The 18,021-nt window shown below is 47.1% G+C and overlaps 1 protein-coding gene across 2 annotated transcripts in view; it reads left to right on the top strand.

The window, feature by feature from the left end:
- Window positions 1–18,021, top strand: part of PKNOX1 (PBX/knotted 1 homeobox 1) — a 76,769-nt gene that overhangs the window by 392 nt on the left and 58,356 nt on the right. The gene's annotated exons all lie outside the window — the stretch shown is intronic.

The following is an 18,021-nucleotide window of genomic DNA, read 5'->3' on the forward strand; positions in this document are numbered from 1 at the left end:
CGGTCGGGTCAGCGGCCTCGCGGGGTCCTCCGGGCCGGCAGGGCTGCTCGGAGGGTGTGGGGTGCGCGGCGGCGCAGGCGGGAAGATGGCGGCCGCGACCCCGGCCCCGGCCTCGGCTGTGGCGAGCGCGTGGGTCGGGGTCCGGGGGGTGTAGGCGCGATGGGGCTCGCGCCCTTAGCCGGGCACCGGCGCGGGAGCAGCCCATTTCCGCGCGCTGACGGCAGTGTTTGGGGCCGGGTGCTGGGGAAGCGGTTCTGGCATCCCAGGAATTGGTGGGAAGAGCCGCTTCTGTCACACGGGTCGTGGAAATAGATGACAGGAAGTGCCGGGCAGGGGCTGGGCACCCTGTGGGTTTGCACCTTCCTTGTGAGGGAAATCGTGTCACTGAACGAAAAATGAAGAAATGCGGAGTCTGCTTTATGTCATCCTCGTGGCTCTCGAAATGCCTTATTTGGACAGCGGCTCTGCGACCGGACCAGTTAGGGCCTCCGTTCCGATGGCGGATTCCTGACGGGAGGCCCGAGGGTCCGGGAATGGCGGCCCCCTGCGGTCGGGCCCGGGGCGGGCCGGGCTGAGTGCGACGGCGGGGCTGCAGCCCTGGGGGGTGCTCCACCTGTGTGAGGGGGTTCTCCTCCAACTCTTTCTAAAGAGTTGGCTTTTCAAAACAGTAGATGCTTTTTCCTTAGGAAGTGGGTGCTTTCCTCTTCAGGATGAAAGAGACCCCCAGCTTTAGTTAGGTCTACTTTCAGGATCTTTCCTGGCGTAGTGAACAATAGGCTTTCTCTAAACAGAAAGAAGAATCGAGGTGAAATGTGAACCTCTTTGCCAGTGTAGTTATTGGTGATGCTCTTGCATTTAGTCATAGATTAATTTGGAAGATGGCAGGCTGACTGAAATGAGCCTTTCATCACTCTGCTTAATTTACTTAGAGTGAGTTGTGAATCCTCTCCTTGTATACAGGCATACCTCAGATAATTCGAGTTCTAATCCAGACCACCGCAGTAAAGCAAGTATTGCAGTAAAGCAAGTGACACAACACAGTTTTTTCAGTGCATATAAAAGTTGTAATTATGCTATACTATTTAAAGTGTGCAATAGCAAGCATTATATCTAAAAATGTGCTTACCTTAATTAAAAAATACTTTAGTACTAAAAATACTAATGATCATCTGAGCCTTCAGTGAGCCCTGCTCCTTTTGTACTTGGACAATCTTGCCTCATTGTGGATGGCTGCTGACTGATCAGGGTGGTGGTGGCTGTGTCACTTACTTAAAATAAGACAGCAGTGAAGCTTGCTGCATTGATGGGCTCTTCCTTTTATGAAAGACTTCTTTGTAGCATGTGATGCTGTTTTGATAGCATTTTAACCACAGTGGAAATTCTTTCAAAGTTGGAGGCTATTGTCAAACTCTGCCACTGCTATCCACTAAGTAGATGTGATATTCCAAATGTCTTGTTGTCATTTCCACAATGTGCACAGCATCTTCACTAGAAATAGCTTCCGTCTCAAGAAACCACTTTCTTTGCTCATCCGTAAGAAGCAACTCTGCATTATTTCTACCACATCTGCAGTTCCTTCCTCCACTGAAGTCTTGAACTCCAGGTCCTTTGGAGGGTTAGAATCAACTTCTTCCAAACTCCTGTTAGTGTTGATATTTAACCTCCTTCCATAATCTTGAATGGCATCTAGAATGGCAGATTCTTTCCAGAAGGTTTTCAATTTACTTTGCCCAGATTCATTAGAGGAATCACTACCACAGCTATAGCCTTACAAAATGTATTTCTTAAATAATTAAGACTTGAAAGTCGAGATTACTCCTTGGAACCATAGCTGCAGAATGGATGTGGTGTTAGCAGACATGAAGACAGCATTCATCTCCTTGCGTACATCTCCATCAGAGCCCTTGGGTGACTAGGTACATTGTCAGTGAGCAGGAATATTTTGAAAGAAATCTTTTTCTGAGCAGTGGATCTCAACAGTGGGCTTAAAATATTCAGTAATGTGTTATTCCATTTCTAGAGCACAGGCAAGAGTAGATTTAACAATTCTTCAGGACCCTAGGATTTTCAGAATGGTCAAAGACCATTGGCTTCAGCTTAAAGTCACCAGTGACATTTGCCCCTAACAAGAGAACCAGTTTGCCCTTTGAAGCTAAGCATTGAGTTCTCTCTAGGTATGAAAGTCCTAGGTGTCATCTTCTTCCAACGGAAGACTGTTTTGTCTATATTGAAAATCTGCTTTTTCGTCTAGCTGCATTCATCAGTGATCTTAGCTAGACCTGGATAACCTGGTGTTGCTTTTCTGTTAGTTAGCACTTGCTGCTTTACCTGGTACATTTGTGTTATAGGGACAACTTCTTTCCTTAAACCTCATGAACCAGCCTCTGCTGCTTCCAAGTTTTCTTTTCTTTTTTTTCTTTTTTTTTTTTTTGAGATGGAGTTTTACTTTTGTAGCCCAAGCTGGAGTGCAATGGCGTGATCTCAGCTCACTGCAACCTCCGCCTTCCGGGTTCAAGCAATTCTCCTGCCTCAGCCTCTGTAGTAGTTGGGAGTACAGGCGGCCGCCACCACATCCAGCTGATTTTTTGTGTTTTTAGTAGAGATGGGGTTTCACTATGTTAGTCAGGCTAGTCTCGAACTCCTGACCTCAGGTGATCCACCTGCCTCAGCCTTCCAAATTGCTGGGATTACAGGGGTGAGCCACGGTACCTGGCTCCAACTTTTCTTCTGCATCTTCCTCACCTCTGTCAGCCTTCATAAAATTGAAGAAAATTTGGGCTTAGTTCCGGATTAGGCTTCAGTTTAAGGGAATGTTGTGGCTGGTTTGATCTGTCCATACCACTCATACTTTCCCCATATCACCAATAAGGCTGTTTCACTTTCTTTCCCTCCCTCCCTCTCTTTCTTTTTTTGAGACTGTTGCCCAGGTTGGAGTGCAGTGGTATGATCATGGCTCACTGCAACCTCTGCCTCCTGGGTGCAAGCAATTCTGCTGCCTCAGCCTCCCAAGTAGCTGGGATAACAGGTGTGCAGCATATGTCCAGCTGATGTTTGTATTATTAGTAGAGGTACGGTTTCACCATGTGGCCAGGCTGGTCTCAAACTCCTAACCTCAAGTGATCCGCCTGCCTTGGCCACCCAAAGTGTTGGGATTACAGGTGTGAGCCACCTGACCCAACCATTTTCTTATGTGTTCACTGGAGTAGCACTTTTAATTGCCTTTAAGAATTTTTTCTTTGTTCTGAGAGGTGATTTAAAATTTCAAAATTTGTGTATATATAATTTTAATTTCAAAATTGAAAAGAAACTTGTACTTTGCACTTACAATGTGGCTAGCCTTTGTTTTTTCTTCTCTTTTCTTTCCTTTTTTTTTTTTTTTTTTTTTGAGATGGAGTCTTGCTCTGTCGCCCAGGCTGGAGTGCAGTGGCGCGATACTGGCTCACTGCAACCTCTGCCTCCTAGGTTCAAGAGATTCCTCTGCCTTAGCCTACCAAGTAGTTGGGACTACAGGCGTGAGCCATCACGCCTGGCTAATTTTGTATTTTAGTAGAGACAGGGTTTCACTGTGTTGGCCAGGCTGGTCTTGAACTTCTGACCTCAAATGATCCACCTGCCTTGGCTTCCCAGAGTGCTNTTTTTTGGGGTTTTTTCTTTTTTTTTTCTTTTTTTTTTTTTTTTTTTTTGAGATGGAGTCTTGCTCTGTCGCCCAGGCTGGAGTGCAGTGGCGCGATACTGGCTCACTGCAACCTCTGCCTCCTAGGTTCAAGAGATTCCTCTGCCTTAGCCTACCAAGTAGTTGGGACTACAGGCGTGAGCCATCACGCCTGGCTAATTTTGTATTTTAGTAGAGACAGGGTTTCACTGTGTTGGCCAGGCTGGTCTTGAACTTCTGACCTCAAATGATCCACCTGCCTTGGCTTCCCAGAGTGCTGGGATTACAGGCATGAGCCACCGCACCCAGCCCTTTTTTGTTTTTTTTAAAGAGATGAAATCTCCCTAGGTCGTCCAGGCAGGTCTCGAACTCCTGGCCTCAAGTGGTCCTCCTGCTTCAGCCTCAGGCATGATCCACTCTGCCTGGCCTTGGCTAACTATGGTTTTGAGAGATAGGGTCTCATTCTATTGCTCAGGCTGGGGTGCAGTGATGAGATCATAACTCACTGCACTCTTGACCTCTTGGGCTAAAGTGGTTCTCCCACCTCAGCCTCCTGAGTAACTGGGACTACAGGGATGTACCACCACGCCCAGCTAATTTTGAAAAATTTCTGTAGAAGTGAGGTCTCTATGTTGTCTCGGCTATCTCTTAAGTTCCTTTCCAGAATGGTGAATCCTTTCAAGCAGCCTTCCCGCCTTGTCCTTCCAGAGTGCTGGGATTACCCATATGAACCACTGTTCCTGACCTGGCTAACTTTTGGATTCAAGAGGCCTAGCTTTTGGCCCATCTTGGTTTTTGGCTTTTTTTTTTTTTTAAGATGAAGTTTTGCTCTTGCTGCCCAGGCTGGAGTTCAATGGCATGATCTCAGCTCACCATAACCTCTGTCTCCCGGGTTCAAACGATTCTCCTGCCTCAGCCTCCCGAGTACTTGGGATTATAGGCATGTGCCACCATGCCAGGCTAATTTTTTTGTATTTCTAGTAGAGCGGGATTTCTCCATGTTGGTCAGGCTGGTCTCAAACACTGGACCTCAGGTGATCCTCCTGCCTCAGCCTCCCAAAGTGCTGGGATTACAGATGTGAGCCACTGTGTCCTGCGACATGACTGACTTTTTTTTTTTTCTTTTTTGAGTGAGAGTCTCACTCTGTCGCCCAGGCTGGAGTGCAGTGGCACGATCTCAGCTCACTGCAACCTTCGCCTCCCAGGTTCAAGCGATTCTCCTGCCTCAGCCTCCCGAGTAGCTGGGACTACAGGCATATGCCACCATGCCCAGCTAACTTTTGGATTTTTTTGTTTAATAGAGACAGGGTTTCACCATGTTGACCTGGCTGGTCTCAAACTCCTTACATCACGTGATCCACCCGCCTCGGCTTCCCAAAGTCCTGGGATTACAGGCATGAGCACCGCACCCCGCCTGGCGACGTGACTTTCTAACCAAGCTGGGTTTTGATTTTAAGTGGGAGATGGTGTTTCTCTTCCTTTCACCTGAACACTTAGAGGCCATTGTAAGGTTATTAATTGGCCTAATTTCAATATTGTGGTGTCTCACAGAATGGGGGGCCCACGGAGAGGGAGAGAGTGGGCAGAACAGCCGGTCAGCAGAGCAGTCAGAACACACAGCGTTTATCCATTAAGTTCGCTGTCTAATAGGGGTTTGTGACATGCCAATAAAATTACAGTGGGAACATCAAAGATCACTGATCACAGATCCCCATAACACAAATAAAAATGACAAAGTTTGAAATACTGAAGAATTACCAAAATGTAACACAGACACAGAGTGAGCTCCTGTTTTTGGAAAATTGGCACCGATAGGCTTGCTTTCTCCATACAGGGTTGCCACACTTCAACTTGTGAAAAACATAACGTCTGCTGAGTGCAATAAAGCAAAACACAATGAAATGTAAAATGAGGTGCTTATAGTCTGTTGAATGTAAAATACAGCAGTGTGTTATACCGCTAAAGATGCTCCCGATGCCTCCTGGTGCGGTGCTTTCTTACCCCATCAGTGAAGGATGCTTTTCACTTCAGACATTTAAAAGTGTGCCTTAGAACTGATGAAACATAGTCAGTGAAGTAGGACTTGTTTCAAAGATTAACATTCTGTGCTTATGATCTCAGTGTCAGCAGGTTCTGTGGTAATGATACTGAGTACAACACATTTTGTTAGGATTCCTGTACTGTAGTTTAGATGTAGTTAACGTTTCTCTGGTGGTAACTTTAGGAAAGCACTACTTGTGAGGCCAGGAGCGGTGGCTCACACCTGTAATCCTAGTACTTTGGGAGGCTGAGGTGGGTGGATTGCCTGAAGTCAGGAGTTTGAGACCAGCCTGGCCAGCATGGTGCAACCGCTGTCTCTACTAAAAATACAGAATTAGCTGGGTGTGATGGCAGGAGCCTGTATTCCCAGCTACTCGAGAGGCTGAGGCAGGAGAATCGCTTGAACCCAGGAGGTGGAGGTTACAGTGAGCTGAGATCACGCCAGTGCACTTCAGGCTGGGCGACAGAGCAAGACTCCATGTCCGAAAAAAGAAAAAAAAATACTACTTGTAAATAGCTGAAATAGAAAGGTGCTACTTATGAGAAGTAACCTTCTATTTGCAGTTTACACTTTTGTTGCAAATTGTTAAAAATGTCTGATACTGTTTAGAAGGACAGCCTGAAACTGCTAAAGTGATGCAAAGTGTAGACTCTGGTGGGGAGAGGGGGTGTCTTGAATGTTCATGTCTGCTTGGCCTCTGGGGGCCTCTTAACAGCATTTTTTTTTTTTTTTTTTTTTTTTTTTTTTGAGACGGAGTCTCGCTCTGTCACCCAGGCTGGAGTGCAGTGGCCGGATCTCAGCTCACTGCAAGCTCCGCCTCCCGGGTTCACGCCATTCTCCTGTCTCAGCCTCCCGAGTAGCTGGGACTACAGGCGCCCGCCTCATCGCCCGGCTAGTTTTTTGTATTTTTTAGTAGAGACGGGGTTTCACCGTATTAGCCAGGATGGTCTCGATCTCCTGACCTCATGATCCGCCCGTCTCGGCCTCCCAAAGTGCTGGGATTACAGGCTTGAGCCACCGCGCCCGGCCGTTAACAGCATTTTAAAGGAAATGATTAAGAAGATGATTTAAGAAGATACACAAATTATTATTCACTTATTCATTTTTTTTTTTGAAAGACGGAGTCTCCGCTCTGTCACCCAAGCTGGAGTGGCACTGGCCAGATCTCAGCTCAACTGCAAGCCCGCCTCCCCGGGTTCACGCCATTCTCGCTGCCCTCAGGCCTCCCAGTAGCTGGGACTCACAGGCGCCGCCACCAGGCGAGATCGCCCGGCCTAGTTTTTTGTATTTTTTAGTAGAGACGGGGTTTCACCGTGTTAGGCCAGGATGTCTCGATCTCCTGGACCTTGTGATCCGCCCGCTCGGCTCCCAACAGTGCTGGGATTTTACAGGACTTGAGCCACCGCGCCCAGCCAGAAGATAACAAATTATTTTGAAACACAGTTATCAAAATACTGTATTGAACCAAATTGGTGATAGTCCCATTTATTAGCTAAGTAACCGGATTGAGGAGTGACTCTGGTAATTCCTTTGGGAGTAGTGATGAGATTTCTGTGACACTCTAATGCTTTGGAAAATACCTGTTGCTGTTCCTGTTAAAACTCCAGGGCTTATTGTCTGCCTTTATAATTGAAGGAGTGCTAAATTTCGACTAGAAGTTTTTGCCTTTTATCATTCATGTTCACAAATACCAAGTTGATTTACTCTCAGCCTATCCATTTGTAGGAATATATATGTATCCTTTCTTTACTTCCTCAAATGGTTATATTGATGACAAAAGAGACAAGGAAATAAAAACAGCAGAGATAGGGGAACCCAAAGCCTAACAGTGTGCATCCTTAGCGGTGAGGGTGAAGGAAGTGGCCGCAAGCCCTGGAAAGTTGCATCTTGCATCCATGTGCAGCACTGAGTGGAGACCTGATGGTTCTGTCTTGTGCACACTGTTCAGGAGGACATGTAGAGTGGACATATCACATAGAAAGTGGTCAGTCTGGGAATTGTTAGCAGCCCTCAAGGGCTGAGAGGCACGGTCCTTGGTGGAAAGAGCCAGCAGGCCTGCTGCTGGTGGTGCCCTGCTCATGAGAGTGTGCAAAGTCTGGAGTCTGGCCTGGTCCTGGCCTTGGCAGATGGTAGCTCCTTGTTTTGGATTGTTAGCCCCTGCCAGTTTAGTTACTGTTTCTGGAAAATTCACATAGAAGGCAGTGTGGTAATTCAGTCAGTGTGTTGTCTGGCATGGGGTATAAAACTCCTGTTTAAAGCTCTGGTTCTGAGGCTATGCCTCAGGGACTTGAGAAGGGGACAGAGCAGCTTACTTTATTTTATTATTTATTTTATTTAATATTAATTTTATTTTATTTTGAGATAGAGCCTCACTTTTTCACCCAGGCTGGAGTGCAGTGGTGCAATCTCTGCTCACTGCAGCCGGGAGCTTCTGGGCTCAAGTGATCTTCCCACCGCAGCCCCCAAAGTAGCTGGGACTACAGGCACGTGCCACCACACCCAGCTAATTGTACTGTTTGCCATCTGTGATTGACACTGGAGTGATTGGCTGTTTTAGTCGGATTCTCAGGGTGGCAGGGAGCAGGCTGACTTCAAGTTGGGTGGGCGGTGGAATAGGTGGTTCAGGATCATGCAGGCATAAAGAAAACAGGAATCTGTGGGATCCTTGGGATCACTGTATTGCTGCTGGGCCTCTGGGCAAATGGAACCATGGTCTGCACTCTGGCAGGATCCAGTTGTGCACCAGGGCTCTCGGCCTTCTGCTTCAATGAGGTGGTTGCCCTCCACTGTGTTCCGTCTGTACACTCCCCTACAGCGGAGGCCCACCCAGTCTTAACTTGCCCTGTGCTCTCCCTTTCCCAGCACCCACCTCAGAGAGTGCCTGAGCTCTTTCCCTTCACACCACCTCCCAGACACTGACCTTTGGGCTGGGGGCTGGCCTTGGGTGTTGCGGGGCTGCCTGGTCCAGGGAGTGGTGCCTGGGAGGAGTGAGCTTCTGCCACCTGCACCAGGAAGGCCCCCTTTGAGCAGGGCCTGCCGGTGGGGTTGGATCGCTCAGAAGGGGCGGTGGATTGGTAGGTACTGTGATCGCAGTTTCCAAAACATAATGCCTGAGTGAGAGCATGTGTTTTGTTACATGTTCTCTCAGACATTTTATGAAGGTTTGTACATTTTTTTGTATTAAAAATGTTAGGAATTTAACTTGACAAGAAAAAGGAGTATAAGGCCGGGTGTGGTGGCTCATGCCTGTAATCCCAACACTTTGGGAGGCCGAGGTGGGTGGATCACCTGAGGTCAGGAGTTTGAGTACAGCCTGAACAGCATGGAGAAACCCTGTCTCTACTAAAAATTCAAAAAATTAGCTGGGCGTGGTGGCGCATGCCTATAATCCCAGCTATTCCGGAAGCTGAGGCAGGAGAAGCACTTGAACCTGGGAGGTGGAGGTTACAGTGAGCTGAGATTGCACCGTTGCACTCCAGCCTGGGCAACAAGAGCAAAACTCCATCTCAGGGGGGAAAAAAGTATAATAAACATTAAATTGCTAAACTTTACATTCTTCTAATTTTTGTTACGTATATGAGCATATGTACTATTTCCCCCCCCCGAAACGGGGCCTTGCTCTGTTGCTCAGGCTGGAGTGCAGTGGCGCAATCTCAGCTCCTTGCAACCTCTGCCTCCTGGGTTCAAGCAATTCTCTTGCCTCAGCCTGCTGAGTAGCTGGGATTACAGGTGCCCACCACCACGCCTGGCTAATTTTTGTATTTTTAGTAAAGATGGAATTTTAACCATGTTGGCCAGGCTGGTCTCGAACTCCTGACCTCAGATGATCTGCCCGCCTTTGCCTTTCAGAGTTCCGGGATTACAGGCATGAACCACTGTGCCTGGCCCTTTTTTCCCAATTTTTGTTATGGTAAAATACACATAAAAAAATTTACCATCTTAACCATTTTCAGTGTGCAGTTCAGTGGTGGTAAGTTCATTCATACTGTTGTACAGCCATCACCACCGTCTGTCTCCAGAACCCTTCATCTTGTAAAACTGAAATTCTATACCCTTTAAACACTGCCTCCCCATTTCCCCTCCCCAAAGCCCCTGGCAAGCACCATTGTATTTCCTGTCTCTGAATTTCACTACTGTAGTAATTACGGAATTATGTAGTATTTGTGTTTTTGTGACCAGCTTAGCTCATCTACCTGATGTCCTTAAGGTTCATCCATGTTGTAGCATATGTCAATTTCCTTCCTTTTTAAGGCTGAATAATACTCCATTGTATGGATATACTGAATTTTGTTTATCTATCCACCCCTCAGTGGACACTTGAGTTCCTTCCACCTTTTGGCTATTTTAAATAATAAAACTGTGAACATGAATGTGTAAATACTTCTCCGAGATCCTACTTTCAATTTTTTTGGATATAGATCTAGAAGTGGGATTGCTGGATCATACTGGAATTCTGTTTTTAATTTTTTAGGGAACCTCCAATCAGATTTTTCACAACAACTGTACTGTTTTCTGTTCCTTTTAATTTAACTTATTTTTTATTTTTCTAAGGACCCAATAAGGAAGGAGTATCAGTTTACATTCCTACCAACAGTACAAAGGTTCCAGTTTCTCCACATCTTCGCCAACACTTATTTTCTTATTTGTTGTTGCTTTTTTTAATAGTAGTCATCCTAATGGATATGAGGTGGTATCTTACTGTTATTTTGATTTGCCTTTCCCTAATAATTAGTGATGTTGAGCATTTTTTCACATGTTCGTCAGCCATTTATGTGTCTTTGGAGAAATATCTCTTCAAGTCCTTTGCCCATTTTTGAACTGGGTTTCTCACATGCATACGTGTGTGTGTATGTGTGTGTATGTGTGTTTTAAAGAGACGGTCTCACTATGTTGTCCAGGCTGATCTTCAACTCCTGAGCTCAAGTAAGTAATCCAGTAATACTCCTACCTCAGCCTCCCAAGGAGCTGGGACTTAAAGACATGTGCCCCTGTGCCTGGCTCTGTTCATACATTTTTACATATTTATTAAGCTATTTTGTGTTATGTTTTAGTTGGCATTTTAATGAATTTTAAAACATTTATATAATCCACACATTTCTTGTTTTAAAAATTTAAGATCTCATATACTTTTTTGATTCCAGTTTGTTTTTTTTGTTTTTTGTTTTTTTTGGAGACGGAGTTTCGCTCTTGTTGCTCAGCCTGGAGTGCAATGGCACGATCTTGGCTCACCACAACCTCTACCTCCCGGGTTCAAGCGATTCTCCTGCCTCAGCTTCCTGAGTAGCTGGGATTACAGGCATGTGCCACCCCGCCTGGCTAATTTTGTATTTTTAGTAGAGACAGGGGCTCTCCATGCTGGTCTCGAACTCCTGACCTCAGGTGATCTGTCTGTCTCAGCCTGGGAGACTGAGGATTATAAGCGCTGGGATTATAGGCGTGAGCCACTGCGCCAGGCCAATTTCAGTTTTTTGTATTATTTTACGGCCATGCCTGATGTTGTGGAGCCTTTTGAGTATTTAGGTTTTGATGCTTTCTGTGTTTTGCCATCTGAAAGCTGGAGTCCCTCTGACCGACCAAGCTTAGTGCTGACAGGGAGAGTGGAGGAAAGGGGTGGCTGCTGTGCGGGGAGGGAGTGCAGGTGCATTTCCACAGTGCTGTGTGCCCAGTGCAGGCAGTGCCTGAGAGAGAGGCTGTCCATGGAAAAGGGGTCCTTGCCTCCAAGGGTTAGGGTTCCTCATTTTCTTTTTCTTTCTTTCTTTTTTTTTGAGATGGAGTCTGGCTCGCTCTGTTGCCCAGGCTGGAGTGCAATGGTGCAATCTCGGCTAACTGCAACCTCTGCCTCCCGGGTTTGAGCGATTCTCCTGCCTAAGCTTCCTGAGTAGCTGGGATTACAGGCGTGCACCACCATGCCCTACTGATTTTTGTACTTTCAGTGGAGACGGTTTCACCATGTTGGCCAGGCTGATCTCGAACTCCTCACCTCAGGTGATCCACCCGCCTCAGCCTCCCAAAGTGCTGGGATTACAGGTGTGAGCCACTGGGCCCGGCCCCTTATTTTCTTTTCTTTTCTTTTCTTTTTCTTTTTTCTTTTTTTTGAGGTGGAGTCTCACTCTGTCACCCAGGTTGGAGTACAGGGGTGTGATCTTGGCTCACTGCAATCTCCACCTCCTGGGTTCAAGTGATTCTCCAACCTCAGCCTCCAGAGTAGCTGGGATTACAGGTGCAAGGCACCACACCCTGCTCATTTTTGTATTTTTAGTAGAGATGGGGTTTTGCCATGTTGGCCAGACTGGTCTTGAACTCCTGATCTCAAAAAAGCTGCCCACCTCGGCTTCCCACAATGCTGGGATTACAGGCGTGAGCCACTGCGTCCGGCTGGGGTCTTAAAGCTTTGGTGTGAATTTAAATTTACCAGTTGTGACAGACCATCCAGCTCAGAGTCTATTAAAACAAATTGCAGGCTGGGCATGGTGGCTTACGCCTGTAATCCTAGCACTTTGGGAGGCTGAGGCAGGCGGATGACTTGAGACCAGGAGTTTGAGACCAGCCTGGTCAACATGGCAAAACCCCATCTCTCCTAAAAATACAAAAAATTGGCTGGGCGTGGTGGCAGGTGCCTGTAATTCCAGCTACTCAGGAGACTGAGGCAGGAGAATTTCTTGAACCTGGGAGGTGGAGATTGCAGTGAGCCGAAATCGTGCCATTGCAGTCCAACCTGGGCAACAGGTGAGGCTCTGTCTCAGGGAAAAAAAATAAATAAATAAAAAAAATTTGCAAAACCATTAAAATGTAAAATGTCTTTGATGCTAGAATTTTGTCATGTCTTTAGGGGACATATGTGGACCTTTGGGTTAGAAATACTTTTTGATACAGATTTTAACAGGATTTATGATCTATGATTGTATTTGAATATTACACTTCAAATGATACCTCCTCAAACCTTGTTTGTGCCAGGCGCGGTGGCTCATGCCTGTAATCCCAGCACTTTGGGAGGCTGAGGTGGGTGGATCACAAGGTCAGGAGTTCAAGACCTTCCTGGCTAAGAGGGTGAAACTCCGTCTCTACTAAAAATACAAAAAATAGCTGGGCACAGTGACAGGCGCCTGTAATCCCAGCTACTTGGGAGGCTGAGGTAGGAGAATCCCTTGAGCCCGGGGGGCGAAGATTGCAGTGAGCCGAGATTGTGCCACTGCACTCCAGCCTGGGCAACAGAGGGAGACTCCATCTCAAAAAAAAAAAAAAAGAAAATGATTTCTTGACAAATGTTTTCCTCAGAATGAGTCATTTATTGACTGAACAGCTCTTTGGAATAGGAGCTGTGGAAGCCAGGGTGGAAGACAGATGGACAACTGGCTTGTGGTTTCTGAACCACAGGTGCTTAAAACTTCTCACACACAAAATGAAAACTCACCCAACTGTCGTAATGTATAGTTAGTGTCCTAAAAGGTGTCCTGGAGAAGGTATTTTGGGAGGACTGGTAACAAACACAGCACCTAGAGATGCAGTCTCTGGATCTGACTGTTGTCTTCAGTCATTTTCTGGCTTTATAAATGCCTCAGGGTTACTGTTTGCTAGAACTGGAATTACCCTAGAATTTCCAGTGGAGTTGTGGCTGCTCATTAGTCAACACAGCTCTGGGTAGCAGCTAGGAGGTGGCACTGTGGGAGATGGTCCTCTGCTAGGCGTGGCACCTGGCCAGGGGGATGGGGCTGTGTGGACTCCTCCAGCATGGCAGTGTCTATCTAGTATATTACATTACACAGGATAGTGTCACCAAACTGAGTCAGAGAGCACATTGTAGGTGGATTTAAAGAAGTATACTCGGGCCAGGTGCGGTGGCTCACGCCTGCAATCCCAGCACTTTGGGAGGCCAAAGCGGGCGGATCACCTGAGGTTGGGAGTTCAAGACCAGCCTGACCAACATGGAGAAACCCTGTCTCTACTAAAAATACAAAATCAGCTGGGCGTGGTGGCGCATACCTGTAATTCCAGCTACTCGGGAGGCTGAGGCAGGAGAATCACTTGAATCTGGGAGGTGGAGGTTGCAGTGAGCCAAGACTGTGACATTACACTCCAGCCTGGGCAACAAAAGCTAAACTCTATCTCAAAAAAAAAGTATACTCAGATTTTCTGACTCCTCTGGGTACTAGAAAGAGGAAAATAAAGTGTAGTCAGATTTTTAAAAAAGTATCACATCTCTTTGAACAGCTATAATTTTGGTCAGGGATTGGCAAACCACAGGCCTATGGGCCAGATCCCACTGGCCTTTTTTTGTGTGGCCCTAGGACTGAGAATGGTTTCTACATTTTTAAAGAGCTGTAAAGAAAGCATATGTAATACAGACAGTATGTGACCCACAAACCTAAAATATTTGCCTTCTGGCCCTTTACAGAAAACTTTTGCTGGTCACACTTCCCACCCCTTCAGTTCTTTTTTTTTTTTTGAGATGGAGTCTCACTGTCACCCAGGCTGGAGTGCAATGGCCTAGTCTCAGCTTACTGCAACCTTTGCCTCCCGGGTTCAAGCGATTCTCCCACCTCAGCCTCTTAAACAGCTGAGACTACAGGCGCCTGCCACCACACCCAGCTAATTTTTGTTATTTTTAGTAGAGACGGGGTTTCACTATGTTAGCTAGGCTGGTCTCGATCTCCTGACCTCGTGATCCGCCCGCCTCAGCCTCCCAAAGTGCTGGGATTACAGGTGTGAGCCATCGTGCCTGGCCAGCCCTCAGTTCTTACTTGAACCAAATCAAAGTTGGTCTGGATCTAAATGGAATCAAATAGCAAAACTGTTGGGAGATACGAAAAACACGTGGGGATTTGGTGAGCTACTCTTCTTCAGCTGACTCATGCCTGGCTGTGATTGGTATACAGTGTTGTCTGTGTAAAAGTTGAGCCTAAAGAAATAGCTCTTAACTCACCATGAGAATTATAAAGGAATCTATGTGAGTAGTTCTAACAGCTGAAGTCTAGAACTCTGCTTCAGTGACTAGTTCCCATTGAGCGCTGGGACACGCTTTACTGAGAGTCACCGGTGGAGGGTCAGATTCTTTCTGGTGGCTCCCGTGCTTCACTGAGAGCAATTGTGCTGACCCCCCCCCCCCCGGCTGCTGGGACAGCAGGGCAGGCTCCTTGGTCAGGGCTGGCCCAGGAGCAGAGTGGGTTGATGAGAGGGAGCCTGGTCCCTGGGACACTGGTCAGGGTCTACAGGCTGGGGACCCTGCGGGCTGGATGAGAACCCCCTCACTAGTCTAGCTTCTTAGGACTTCTTTGTAGATTCTCCCTCATCTCTTCCTTTTTCTGTTTGATGTCTCTTTCCTCATTTCCTCTGTAAATAGAATAAAAAAAGGGACTGAATAATTTCCAATTTTTTTTTTTTTTTTTTGATAAAAAGTCTCACTATGTTGCTGGTTTTGAACTCCTGGACCCAAGCAATATTCCCGCCTCGGGCTTCCAAAGTGCTGGGCTTACAGGTGTAGGCCACTGGGCCTGGCCTATCCCCAACCTCTTTTTTTCAGTGCTTTTGTGACAGTTTTCTCATGGACCTTTTGACTGGTCAGGATAACATTGCCTGGGGATGTATTTACTTGATTACTTAAATTTATGTTTCTGTTTCAATTTTTTTTTTTTTTTGAGTCAGTCTCGCTCTGTCACCCTGGCTAGAGTGCAATGGTGTGATCTTGATGCACTGTGACCTCCACCTCCCTGGTTCAAGCGATTCTCTCAAGCCTCAGCCTCCTGCGTAGCTGGGATTACAGGCGCATGCCACGACGCCTGGCTCATTTTTGTGTTTTTAGTAGAGATGGGGTTTCACCACATTGGCCAGGCTGGTCTCGAACTCCTGACCTCAAGTAATCCGCCTGCCTTAGCCTCCCAAAATGCTAGGATTATAGTCGTGAGCCACTGCCCCTGGCCAAAAGGGAGATTTAAAATGTTAGACAAGGCGGAAGCATTAGATAGAGGGATATGAACATCATTTACAGGTATAGTTAATAATCACGGGCAGGCATGGTGGCTCACACCTGTAATCCTAGCACTTTGGGAGGCTGAGGAGGGCAGATTGCTTGAGCTCAGGAGTTTGAGGCTAGCCTGGGCAACATGGCAAAACCCTGTCTCTACAAAAAATACAAAAACAAGCTGGGCGTGGTGGTGTGTGCCTGTGGTTCCAGCTACTCTGGGGCTGAGGTGGGAGGATCGCTTGAATGAGGGAGGTTGAGGCTGCAGTGAGCCAGATGGTGCCACTGTACTCCAGCCTGGGCGACAGAGCCAGACCCTGTCTCAAAAAAACAAAACAAAACAAAACAAAACCTATATGGCTGTTTTAATACAGTTTTAAAATACAATGAAGTCAAAAGTTGGGGAGAAGTAGTCTCTAAAAATTGAAAGCAGCCAGGTACTGTGACTCACACCTGTAATCCCAGCATTTTGGGAGGCCAAGGTGGGAGGATTGCTTGAAGCCAAGAGTTCGAGACCAGCCTGGGAAACAGCCAGACCCTGTCTCTACAAAAAAAGAAAAAAACAAAAAACCGAAAGCAAAATGAATAAAAATAATCAAACCACAAATTGAGTTGGTGGCTTAACTATACAGAAAGGAATTATTGGCCGGGCGCGGTGGCTCAAGCCTGTAATCCCAGCACTTTGGGAGGCTGAGACGGGCGGATCACGAGGTCAGGAGATCGAGACCATCCTGGCTAACACGGTGAAACCCCGTCTCTACTAAAAATACGAAGAAAAACTAGCCGGGCGAGGTGGCGGGCGCCTGTAGTCCCAGCTACTTGGGAGGCTGAGGCAGGAGAATGGTGTAAACCCAGGAGGCGGAGCTGGCAGTGAGCTGAGATCCGGCCACTGCACTCCAGCCTGGGCAACAGAGCGAGAGACTGTCTCAAAAAAAAAAGAAAGGAATTATTTCAGGTAACTTCAAAACAAATTGTATTGGCCGGGCGCAGTGGCTCACGCCTGTAATCCCAGCACTTTGGGAGATCGAGGCAGGCAGATCACGAGGTCAGGAAATTGAGACCATCCTGGCTAACACGGTGAAACCCTGTCTCCACTAAAAATGCAAAAAAAATTAGCCTGGCGTGGTGGCAGGCGCCTGTAGTCCCAGCTACTCAGGAGGCTGAGGCAGGAGGCGGAGCTTGCAGTGAGCTGAGATGGTGCCACTGCACTCCAGCCTGGGCGACAGAGCAAGACTGTCTCACAAAAAAAAAAAAACCAAAAAACCAAATTATATTGTACATCCTAGCAGGGTAAATCCTAAAGACAAAATAACTAAAAGAAACCCTGGGCAGTTTTAGTGCGTGAATTGTTAGTAATAACATTTTACTTATTTATTTGTGTACTTACTGACTTACACTTCCTTTTGAGAGGGGTCTTGCTCTGTCCCCCAAGCTGGATCGTGCCACTGCACTCAGCTTCCAAACCTTCGCTATTGCTGGGAGATGCACTACCACAAGTAAGCCACAGGACATTGCTTTCTTCAGACCCTGGTTAATGTTTGCAGAGCATGTTACACATGTGTGGCTTTGGAAGCTGCATCCTGGTCATAGCTGAGCGTCTTTCGTGGTGTTTGCCTCATGGACCACCTGCTTCCTCAGCTCACTCTGTGTTTCCCATTTTGAATAATGCCATAATTCATAGGTTGAACTGATGTAATTCACTGTTGCAGGAACCAGAGTTGTACAGATTGTTGACAAGTGTCCTGTTCTTGTGAGTTCGACCTTATCTTAGAAGCACAATTATTTTATCATCAGAGGTCAGGTTGTGTAGAAGAAATGTCAGGGCTTTGGAGCTGGACAGATTGAAGTTACCCAGCCTGTGATACGTCTGTCTCCTCAACAGCAAAACAAAGACAATGAACCTATCTGCGCCTTCTGGAGTAGTCTGGTTATGACTAGTGTGAACCCCCCGGTCACACTATTAGTAGCAAAAAACCATTTTATTATGTGGACAGATTCTGTGGAGCAGGAATATGGAGAGGGAACAGGAAGTGGCCGTCTCTTGTCCAGGAGGTCTGTGTCCTCAGCTGGGACGACTCAGCGGCTGGGGGTGATGTAATGACTGAGGAATGGTGTCTTCTGGAGGCGCTTTCTGAAATCTGTCAGCTGGAACACGAGCTGGAGATGTTGACCAGAGCACCCGTGTGCAGACTTCATAGGACCTGGGCTTCCTCACAGATTAGAGGAGGTCTTCACAGCACTGGGGGGTCCCTCACAGCACTGGGGGCTCCTCACAGCACTGGGGGTTCCCTCACAGCACTGGGGGGTCCCTCACAGCACTGGGGCTCCCTTACAGCACTGGGGGGTCCCTCACAGCACTGGGGGGTCCCTCAG

This window comes from Rhinopithecus bieti, unplaced genomic scaffold (genome assembly GCF_001698545.2).
Source record: "Rhinopithecus bieti isolate Rb0 unplaced genomic scaffold, ASM169854v2 scaffold_5889, whole genome shotgun sequence".
Classification (NCBI taxonomy): Eukaryota; Metazoa; Chordata; class Mammalia; order Primates; family Cercopithecidae; genus Rhinopithecus; species Rhinopithecus bieti.